The sequence below is a fragment of the Otolemur garnettii genome, unplaced genomic scaffold, assembly GCF_000181295.1.
Source record: "Otolemur garnettii isolate 467f Iridium unplaced genomic scaffold, OtoGar3 scaffold00209, whole genome shotgun sequence".
NCBI lineage: Eukaryota > Metazoa > Chordata > Mammalia > Primates > Galagidae > Otolemur > Otolemur garnettii.
Window position 1 is genome coordinate 2,114,199 of NW_003852604.1, and position 12,369 is coordinate 2,126,567.

Consider the following 12,369-nt stretch of genomic DNA (forward strand, 5'->3'; position numbering starts at 1 on the left):
AGCTGCTCAACCTTTTCTACCATTTACTGAGCGACTTGAGAGAAAGAGGAGGAGCCTAATCTTCAATCTCATTTTTTATTGGTTATTACCTATGTCACTCATATGTCGGTGGGGAGGCGGGGATAGGATTGGAGATGATTGGTTCTGAGAATTGTCTGTGACTACTACAGAGAGGGCAGGCAGGGACAGCCAATAAAATGCGAGAAGAGCCGTTTGTGGGTGTGTCCACCCGCTTCCAGCTTTTGGGAAGTTGATGGGTGGGGAAAGGGAAGTCGCCTCAAGGGAAGTGGCCTCTCAAAGTGTTTTTTCAGGTGGGCGAGATGTCGGATTCCCTCTTTCTTCACTATAACCTTTGTAGTTTCTTAAGAAGAACCTGGCTGACAGAGTGACTCTCGGCAGTCTGTCCAAGCCCGAGTTCCCGGTTTAGGGACCCCTTCTAACTCAGGACAAGGTCTCCGGGGAACCCCAGGAGTAGCTTCCTCAGCTCCCTCTCGAATTCACAGTCCCCTAATTGCCTTACCTGGTTTGTTCGTTATCTCACCAAACCCTTATATTTTGACTCTAGATTGTGATATGTTTTCTATTAATTCTGCCTTACAAGTTGCTGACCTGGCTTCAGGACAAAGTAGATATGCCAGGACCTGACTTCGTGTGTCTCTTCCAGACCTGTGATCCCTTTGGGGTTTAACATCATAAGCACACATGTATATATGCTTAACTTTGGCCACAAAATCTTTTTTTCTTTTGTATTTTTTTATTAATATAGTTGTACATATTTTGGGAGGTGCCTATTATATTTTGATAAATGTATACAATGTGTAAGATCAGAGTAATCATCATGCCTATCACTACAAACATTTATCTTTGTCTTGGGAATGTTACAGTTCTCTTCAACAAGAAAATGTTATTTTTGATCAACTGTGTTAACACGTTTGTGAAAGTCACATATTCAATAACTAATGTAACATTTAGATGTAAACTATTGTTACAAACGTAGCCAAAACTCTGTACTATGGGGAAATCTAGAATCTGTTACATTTTGATAGTTTGAACAGGCAATAGAAATAGCTGTTAAACACTGTAAAATAAATTGACTTTCTTGACATTGTGCTTCCCAGTGTCAAGAAAGTAGAAAAATGGTTTTTTTTTTTTTTTTTTGTAGAAAATGGTTACGAAAGGAGAGAAATATTTATTGAATTCTGGAGAATGAATTCTCCTTTAAAAATGCAGTTAGATGTTGGCTGTTTGGGATTTTTTTTTTTTTTTTTTGAAACTGAACTGAAGTTAATTTGCAACTTCCTGACTCTATCACTTTGGGAAAGTCATTTAGCAGCTCTAAGCCCCCCAGTTCTCACCTCTTAAATAGGAATAAAACAGGGGGAAATACCATTGTGGTTAAGTGTATATGAATGTGCTTATTGATAAACTGCAAATAGCTACAAAAATGTAAATTATGTTGCTAAACACAACCCTTAAATTACTTGCCAGTCACAAAGGAGAAACACATACTTTTATGACAGGGAGATCTGGTTGTCCCCACTTTAACCCAGTTGTCCCACTTAGCATCACTAACCCTGGGAGCCAGCATTTTTATGAGGTCCCTGGGGTAAGGCAGCATGAAATATATAATAGCATCACTTAATGATGTTTCCCTGTCAAAAATATTGCAACTGTATTTAATCAAACCTTTAGATCTAACCTCCAGTTTACAGGGGCTGGAGGAACCAGTAAAACTATACCCCTAAGGAGATAATCAGATCAGGAATGTGGACTGCTTTTATAGAAAATAAACATAAAGATTGAGGAAAATGTCATTAAAAAGGGTCAGGGGTGATTGTTCTAATTTTAAAAACTTAAAAAGGCACAGCCAAATGATTGGATATGGATACTGGTTATGAAAAAAACTTTTAGACATTTTGGGGACACTTGTGGAAATTTGAAAATGACATGGTATTAGATGTCATTAGGCAGTTATTAGATTTGTTATCTGTAGTAATGGTATGCTGGATAGAAAAGAAAACATCTTTAAAATTTGGAGAAATACGCTGAGGTATTTAGAAGTGAAGAGTCATAATGTCTGAAATTCCCTTTGACATGGTTCAGCAAAAAAGAAAGTAAAAAGTCAAGAAAGAAAAATGTGCACACACACACACACACACACACATCTACCTACCTGTCAAGTATATATGGCAAAATCTTATTTGTTAAATTTAGGCCATAAGTATATGGGTCCTCATTGTATTATAACTTTTACTTTTCTATATTTAAAAAACAATTCTTTCCCCCAAGGGAATTGAAAGACTAGGTTGAGTTATTGTCATTACCCAACACTGCCTCCAGAACACAACCCAGAAATCTTAGCCTGGAAAATGAGGCCCTTGACGATCTGGTGTCATCTCTCCTTTCCAGCTTTATTTTTGTCTAACTGTACTCCATACTCCAGTTAAACTGATCCACAGATTTTTGTCCACATTTGCCTTATGCGTTTTTAGATTGATGCCTTTGTGTATGTTTTCTCTCCTTTTAATGCCCAGTGTAATACTGTCCCTCCATAGAATTTCTTCTGATTTCTGTGGCTAGAAGTAATACCCTGTCCTCAAGACTTGCAGAGATTCCTGTGATGTTAATTATCTTGCCTTATAATTATTTATACTTCAGTCATATTTCCAATACTGGAGGGTGAATCTCTTTAATGTGTGATCTGTATTTGTTTTATCTTTGGTTCCCTCATGACTGCACACTGTCTATTTGCCTATTTAACAAATTATCTATCTATTTGTCTATCATCTATCTATCCATTTATCTAAGCTTGAGCCATATGTTGAGGACACAGTAGTGAATGTACAAATAGGCTGTGGTTCCTCAGGAAACATAAAAGATCTTGGGGACAGACAGGAATTAAATAGGAAACATACAAATGAATATGCACAGTATTTGATAGAGAAAATAGGTATAGTAATTATAGACATATACACACTAACATGGAGGACAAGCAGGGTGGGATGAAAGAATAACAGGTGTAACCTGTTTCAAAGAAGGAGAGACTCTTTAAGTTACCATCTGGGGACTGGGGAGGAGGGAGCAAAGGAAATAACAAAGACAAAAATTCTGCTATGAAGGCCTGAGGAGGGAAAGAGAGTAACTGAGGTGGTGAGATGAGGCTTGCAGAGTGCTGAGCTGAAAGGGCTGCAAGGCCTCCTGATGAGGAGTTTGGATTTTATACTCAGTGAACAAGAAGCAATTGAAGGGATTAGGGCAATGACTCCAGTTCTTGTTTAAAATTATCACTGAGTGATGTGTAGTATCACAAGAGTGAAAAGGGGACAGCAAGTAGGAAGCTTCTGCAGCTATTTATTTACTTATTTGAGGCAGAGTCTTTGTCACCCTGGGTAGAGTGCTGTGGCGTCATAGCTCACAGTGACCTCAAACTTTTGGGCTCAAGCAATTCCTCCCCAGTAGTTGGGACTGCCAGTGTGCACTACCACACCCACCTAAATTTTCTATTTTTAGTAGAGATGGGGTCTCACTCTTGCTCAGGCTGTTCTCGAACTCCTCAGCTCAAGTGATCCATCTACCTCAACCTCCCAGCGTGCTAGGATTACAAGCATGAGCCACCACACCCCACCTTCCGTAGCTTTTTAGAAGAGAAATACTGATGGCTTTATTGAATGTGGTGGCAACAGAAATGAAGTAGACAAATATCAGATATATTTGGAGATAGAATTGATAAGACCAGACAGATGATTGATGGCGATTCAGTCAATGGTTAATGTGTGAAATAATTATAATTTTTAAAAACTGGTAACATTCGCTCAGCACCTGTGGCTCAAGTGGCTAAGGTGCCAGCCACATACACCTAAGGTGCCGGGTTCAAATCCAACCTGGGCCCACCAAAACAACGACAGCTGCAACCAAAATAGCCGGGTGTTGTGGTGGGCGCCCATGGTCCCAGCTACTTGGGAGGCTGAGGCAGGAGACTCGCTTGAGCCCAGGAGTTGGAGGTTGCTGTGAGCGGATGCCACGGCACTCTACCCAGGGGGATAGCTTGAAGCTCTGTCTCAAAAAAACCCCCCAAAAACTAGTAATATTGATTTTTTTCATGGAGTCATTGGTCTTATCCCTATGTCCAGTCAGTAACCAAAAATGGGATGATCTTTTATGCACCCCTTTCTTTACCAGACACTTAAGCTTTCTTCCTCCTTTAAATTAGTCTATTTTCCTCTTCCATAATTCTCCCCACAGAACAGCTACCAGAGGGATCTTCTTAAAATAGTCTGTTCTCTACCAGTTTTTCACTCAGCCATCTTCAAGAACCCCCTTTGGTCTATAGGATAAGGTCCCAGTAACCCACTTAGCCATCTAAAGCCCTTTACTACCAGGTCCTAACCCTCCTTTCCCATCCCATTTATCATTAGGTCCATATTGGTTTACCTGACAACTTTCAATGCTTTGGACATACTTGCTTTCATAATTTTTTTTACATAGACTATGTTTTAGAGCAGTTTTATATTTACAGCCAAATCGAACTAAAATTACAGAGTCTCCCTATATGTCCCCACTCCTGTCCTCACACATGCACAGCCTCCCCCACTATCTACATCCAAATGTATCACTTGTACGTTTGTTACAATTGATGAAGCAACACCGAACATCATTATCCACCTGAGGTCCATAGTTTACACTGGGATTCACTTGATATTGGACATTCTATAAGTTTTGACAATGAATTATAAATGACACATATCCAATATCATAATGTACAGATTTATTACCCTCCAAAAACCTCTCTGCTCCTGCTATTCATCCCTCTTTATCCTTTAATTCCTGGCAACTGCTGATCTAGTTATTGTCTACATAGTTTTTGCCTTTCCAGAACAACATATAGTTTGAATCATACGCAGTTGTCCCTCAGTATCTATAGGGAATTGGTTCCCAGGAACACTCCCCCACCCCCAGCAAATACCCAAATTCATGGATGCTCTAGTCTACTATATAAAATGCATCTGTAATTCCTGCTACTCTGGAGGCTGAGGTAGGAGGACCTTGAACCCAGGAGGTTGAGGTTACAATGAGCTTTGACAGAGAGCCACTGCTCTCTAGTCTGGATGACAGACAGAGTGAAACACTGTCTCCAAATTAATAAAATAGTGCTTGCATATAACCTACACACGTCTTCCTGTATACATTCAATAATCTCTTGTATACTTCAGATAATCTCTTGTTTATTTATAATACCTAGTACTCCAGCCTGAGCAATATAGCAAGACCTTGTCTTTATAAATGATACCAAAAATATCCAGGAGTTGTGGCACACACCTGTAGTCCCTGCTACTTGAGAGGCTGAGGCAAGAGAATTGCTTGAACCCAAGGGTTTCAGGCTACAGTGAGCTGTGAAGACACCACTGCAGTCTAGCCTGGTAAACAGAGAGAGACCATCTCAAACATCTCAAAACAACAACAAAACCCCAAATCAATGGAAATGCCATATATAGTTGTTATACTGTATTGTTTAGGGAATAGGGTCAAGGAAAAAAGTCTGTACATGTTCAGTACAGATGCAATCACCTACATTTTTAAAATCTCTGGTTTGTTGAACACATGGATGCAGAATTCACAGATACGGAGGACCAACTATTATTTGAAATATAGGCTTCTTTTACTTAGTATTTAAGTTTCCTCCTTGTCTTTCATGGCTCAATAGCTCATTTCATTTTAGTGTTCAATAATATTCCTTTATGTGGATATACTACAGTTTATCCATTCACCTACCAAAGGAAATTTTCATTGCTTCCAAGTTCTTGCAATTATAACTGAAGTTGTTGTAAACATTCATGTGTGAGATTTTTTGTGTGGACAGAGGCTTTCAACTCATCTGTGTGAACTATTCACATTGGCACTGGCCCTATCACCCAAATTTTGCCAAGGGACAGTTTGTTAATAGCACAGGTATTATCAAGAGAATGCAATGCCTGCCAAGGGACAGCAGGTCCCTCTCAACTGACCAAGAAATTTGAGTTTGTTTTTTGGTTAGATTCCCCCTGAAGTTTCCTGGAAGGTGTTCTCAGGAACACCTCCTGTGAGGATATGAAAGAAAGGGGACACATCTTAGGGAAAAGGTGAAGGGAGATATGCCTGCAGGAAAGGCCTCAGGTATGGGGAGATATGGAGATGGCCTGTCCCAGGTGTCCAGTCTTGAGAGAAGATGGCTGGTATTTACGCCACAGCACTGATCGTCACTGAATGCAGGCTGTGTCTAAGGAGAGGGGATAGGCTTGGCGCCTGTAGCTCAAGTGGCTAAGGCGCCAGCCACATACACCTAAGGTGGCGGGTTCGGATCCAGCCCGGGCCCGCCAAAAAATAGCCGGGCGTTGTGGCGGGCGCCTGTGGTCCCAGCTACTTGGGAGGCTGAGGCAGGAGACTCGCTTGAGCCCAGGAGTTGGAGGTTGCTGTGAGCAGTGAGGCCAGAGCACTCTACCCAGGGGCTCAGCTTGAGGCTCTGTCTCAAAAAACAAAACAAAACAAACAAACAAACAAAAAAAGATCGGAAAAAAAAAAAAGGAGAGGGGACAACCAAGGCATTTCCTTTTGAGGGAGGACAATTACCAAAGGGAGAGAGGCTCAGCTGTGAGCCTGCCGCCACTGATACTTGTCCTAAGGGGGGATTTTGGAGGCATGAATGCAGAGCATTCATTACAACACTAAACCGCTTTTTTATTCATAGGTCAAGACATACTGTGTGGTTCCCTTAATCTATGTGAAATCAGCAGCAGACTGGACACCTGGTACTACGTAGATTACTGTACTTGACACTAAGGCTGTTGTTATGTTGTCAGAGGGTACTGAGGCTAAGTCCCTCCTTCATGCTTTCCCTAAAGGAGTCTTAAGGCCTACTAGTTTCAGGTGCTTCCAGAATGAATTTGGGCTCTGCGGCTAGCAAGGAGTGGTCTGCCTAGTTTCCCTTGCTTGCTGTCTAACTCTTCCTCAAGCAAGTAGTACCTCCTCGCCCTGTGATTTTCCTCTTTTGTTCCTGTTGTTTGTGCAACAGGATGATGAAATTCACTGAAACTAGGAAGACACAAAAAGGAGATGTCAGCGTATCGGAGAAGTTCTTTGACAGAGGCTCAGGAGAGGTAATTCAACCCTCTATTTTGGGATTATTAGACTGGTCACTTACAGAACAAGAATCACATTCTGTGTACTGATTTTGTAGTCATACAAGGAGTAACTGTAAATTCTAAAAGGGAAAGCTACATACAGACTGGGAAAATCATATCTCTACTTCCCCAGTGAGTGGAACCATTGGCTTACTTGTGCATTATAGTGTAGTAATTAATCACATGATCTCACAGTTTTGACCACCTGGCTTCAAATCCTGTTTTTTGCTAAGCAAATGCAATCTTGGTCTGCTTACTTAACCTTTCACCAGCTTCCTTATGACCACACAAACAGCATCTATTTCTCAAGGTTTGGGGGAAGGATTAAATGAAAATGCATGAATTGTGCCTGGCATATGGTTAATAGTAAATGCTAAGTGTAATTATTAATTATGTAAGACTGTACAGCACAACATAACTAACCCAAGAAGGACCTGCACATCTTCCTTCAGGGCCTTTCACATGCTACAGAAAAGCCTGGAAATATCAGGACTTTATATGATATATATCACCTTTATATGAGGTGATAATAGATTAATACAGTGAAGGAATACCAGCTTTTATTGAGTGTTAAGTACTTTCACAAATTAATTTTGGGGGGAAAGTTTAATTGTTTTTTGTTTTTGTTTTTTTGTTGGTAGAGAAGAGGTCTCACTATGTTGCCCAGACTGGTCTCAAACTCCTGGGCCCAAGTGATCCTCCTGCCTCAGACTCCCAAACTGTGGGGATTACAGGCCTGAGTCCTTGTGCCCAACCAATTTTGGTCACAATTCCAGTTGTTCTACCACATCTTTTGGAGAGGGAGAAACAGACTCAAACAAGTAACCTACAAAGGCAAAGCTGGCATTTGAACACAGATATGAATAGAATCTCTTTTTTTTAAACAAAAGAAACAATTTAAATAATTAAATCAGGTGTCAAGATGTCATCAACACAATGAGGTAGCATTTAATTCTGATGACAGAATAATTAGAATTAGTTTCTTTTTTAAGAAGTATCAGTAGCCTGTCCTGGAACTATCTCAACACTTTTTATCACCCTCCTCACAAACGCTTCTGTTTCACAACAGGTGAAACAGAAGTCACTATAAGTGACTTTGAATTTCAGAAAAAAAAAATGGACAATTGCTGTGGGCAAAAAGGTCCCTGAAATTTGTATTAATTTTACAAAATATTAAAAAAAAACTTCCCCCACTTGCACTTAATGTAATACAGGTTGTGTATTCGTTATCTGCAATGCTCAGGACCGGAAGTGTTTTGGACTTGGGACTTGTTTGTATTCTGGAATATCTGCATTATGGATACAGTACTACCCAGTTGAGCATCCTTGAATCAGTAAAGCCAAAATCCAAAATGCTTCCATGAGGATGGGCAAGGTGGCTCACGCCTGTAATCCTAGCAGTATGAGAGGCCAAGTCGCGTGGATTGCCTGAGCTCAGGAGTTCAAGACCAGCCTGAGCAAGAGTTCCATCTTATCTCTACTAAAAATAGAAAAACTAGCCAGGTGTTGTGGTGAGCGCCTGTAGTCTTAGCTACTCAGGAGGATGAGGCAGAAGGATCCCTTGAGCCCAAGAGTTTTTTTTTTGAGACAGAGTCTTACTATGTTGCCCTGGGTAGAGTGCCGTGGCATAGTGACCTGAAACTCTTGGGCTTAAGTGATTCTCTTACCTCAGCGTCCCAAGTAGCTGGGACTACAGGTGCCTGCCATAATGCGCAGCTATTTTTGGTTGTAGTTGTCATTGTTGTTTGGTAGGCCCGGGCTGAATTGGAACCTGCTAGCTCCAGTGTATGTGGCTGGTGCCCTAGCTGCTGAGCTACAGGTGCTGAGCTCCCAAGAGTTTGAGGTTGCTGTCAACTATGACACCATGGTACTCTACCCAGGGTGACAAAGACCCTGTCTCAAACAAACAAACAGAACAAAAATGCTCCCATGAGCATTTCCTTTGACAAAGGGTCCTGTCAGTCCTCATAACATTTTAGATTTTGGTTTTTTAACCTATGCCAAATGACTGAAAAAGTGTTTCCTAACAATTAGAATTGGGTTTGTTTGCAAGTAACAGGGACAAGTTACATTAGTTTAAACACGTAAGAGTTTATTTTCATGCATAAAAGAAAGACAGGGGTGGGCAGGTCAGCTCAGGGTAGGTGTGGTGGTTCACTGAAGTCTTCAGAGACATGACCTCTTCTTCCTTCATTGTATACTGTTTCTGTGATTACTTCTGACCCAGGGTAGCTGCCCGAGCTTCAGTCACTATTACTGCATTCTAGGCAGCAAGAAGGAAGGGAAGACAAAAGGGTAGTTCCTCCCTCTCTTTTAAGGAACCTTTTTGGAAGTCCCCTGCAACATGCCTGCTTACTTCTCTATTAAATGGAGAAGTAGGCAATGACTATATGTGTAATTGAGGTTTTCCTTATCTACCACTCACTCAGTTCTATCTGGGACAAATCATGTCCATCTTCTCTTTCTCTTCTTCCTTCCTTTGAATACCAACCTAGTATATATTCATCACAAAATAATTTAAAAGGGCTCAGAAATGATGATTTAGAAAATGAAAATTTCCATTATCACACCTTTCAGAAATGACCACTGTTAACAGTTTGGTATATATTCTTTTACCATCTGTGGAATCTAAAAAATAATTTTAAAATGTTAATGATGAACTACTTGACATTTATATTTATAAGTTTGCTAGGCCTACTGCAACAGTACCACAGACTCGGAAGGTTAAACAACAGAAATTTATTTCCTCACAATTTTGAAAACTACAAGTCCAATATCAAGATGTTAGTAGGGTTGATTTCTTCTGAGGTCTCTCTTCTTGGTTTTTATTTTTTATTATTTCTTTCTTTCTTTCTTTCTTTCTTTCTTTTCTTTTCTTTTTTTTTTTTTTTTTGAGACAGTCTCACTCTGTTGCCCAGGCTAGAGTGCCATGGCATTATAGGTCACAGCAACCTTAAACTCCTGGGCTCAAGTGATCCTCTTGACTCAGCCTCCTGAGTAGCTGGGATTATGGGGGCCCACCATGACCCCCAATTATTTTTCTATTTTAGTAAAGACAGGGTCTCACTCTTGCTTAGGTTGGACTTGAACTCCTGAGCTCAAGCAATCCTCCTTTCCTGGCCTTGTCTTGGTTTTTAGATAGCTATCTTTTCCCGTGTCTTCACATGGTCTTCTCTCAGTGCCTAAGTCTTAATCTCCTGTTTGTAAAAACAGTAGTCATGTTGGCTTTGGGCCCATCCTAACAGACTTATTTTAACTTAGTTACCTCTTTAAAGACTACATCTTCAAATATAGTCACATTTTAAGGTAGTAGGGTTAAAACTTTGACATGCGTTTCGGCGGGGACACAGTTCTGTCCACAACACACACAGAATGCATAGGATACATGAAAGTCACAAAGCAGAATCATGAACCTAATACTAATAAATCCAACACTTGATGTGAGAAATGCAAAATGACCAGTTTCTTATGTCCTTATCCTAATCCCATACCCCTAAATACTTCCAAAAGTAAGTGCTCTCCTAAATTTATTTAAAAAAAAAATTCCCAAAGTTATTTTGCCTTTTAAAGGCACAGTCTCCTCATTCTGTAGACCAGGACTAATAATATGGACTACGAAAAGTGCCTTCTGTGGTCTTTTTCCATCTCTATACAGCAGAGTGATTTTTAAAAGCATAAATCAGGTATGTTTTCTTTCGTATTTTTTACATAAAAATTTTGCAAAGGCTTCCCATTCAATGAGAAGAAATCCTTCAAGGCCTTGTGTGACTACTCTGCCTCACGGGGCTTCTCTCTGTCAACACTTTCTGTGGTTCCTTGATCTCTTCAGACTTATTCTCCTATCATGGACATGCCCACTTTTTTCATTTTGCTCGGAATGCTCCTCCAAGCGCTGTATGGCTGTCCTCTTCTCATAATTCACCCAGCTGCTTAAATGTCACTTGCTCATCCAGGCCTTCCCTGACAACTTTGTCTAAAGTACAAATTTTGGCCAAGCGAGGTGGCTCATGTCCGAAATCCTAACACTCTGGCAGGCCAAGGAGGCAAGATCACTTGAGCTTAGGAGTTTGACACCAGCCTGAGCAAGAGCAAGACCCCATCTTTACTAAAAATAGAAAAACTAGCCCGGCCTTGTGGTGGGTGCCTGCAGTCCTAGCTACTTGGGAGGCTGAGGCAAGAGGACCACTTGAGCCCAAGTATTTGAGGTTGCTGTGAGATATGGGGTCATGGCTGGGACCACAGTGAGACTGTTTTAATAAATAAATAAAGTACAATTTCCTTCTTCTCCCACTCTTGATTCACTTTGCTCTCTTCTTAGTATTTATTACTATTGAGTATCCCCCTCAGTTCATAAGCTGGACCAGGACAGAGGCTGGTTGTTATTGTTACCACTGTAACCTGGAATAATGTGGGACAGATAAGTGCTTGCCTGACTTATATTATCAAATTGTTCCTAACCTAAGAGTTGCTGTGATAAAATGAGTGACAATGTATTTTGAAATGGGTCTTTCATATGCAGATTAATTTATTACATTAAGGTCTATTCTCTGAATAAGCCCATTAAGCTCTCCTTAGTGTAACTATTTCATGACCAGTGAGTTCTTTTGCACCTGCCTACACAGATTTGTAGGATGCCTGCGAGGTGTTGATTCTGTGTTGGATTTGGGGGTACAGTTGTGAACAAGACAGTGTCTTCATTTGTGAAGCTCACATATTAATTAAATGAATTAAGGAACGAACCGTGACTGAATATATCTATTGTAAAAAAATGCATTTCAAAATATTGGGAAGGAGGCAGAGTGAAAGAAGTCTTTTTTCTCCCTTCATCACATTTAGACCAGTGGACTATATAAATGTCTGACAGCTGCATCTCTGTTACACTGATCCTTATATATTTCAATTGGTTCTGATAATTATAACCTGAATTGACTGCTTTGATAGTACTGAGAACAATTGCTTAATTTGCCTACTGAAGTGAAGGAATTAAAATTCAATGAGAAGAAACTGTAGATGGGACATTAAGGTCTTGCAGCTTTTAGCTGCTCTTCTGAAGCATGGGTTCAGGAATAGGAGCCTTCTTGCAATCAGGACCCTAGATGTGGACCTTAAAACTTAAGGTTTAAATCCCATTTTTACTTCTTACCAGCTAGAAGGTCTTATTGATCTAGTTTTGGTACTGTAAAATTATTTAGGTCATTAAATATGAAATGTCTGA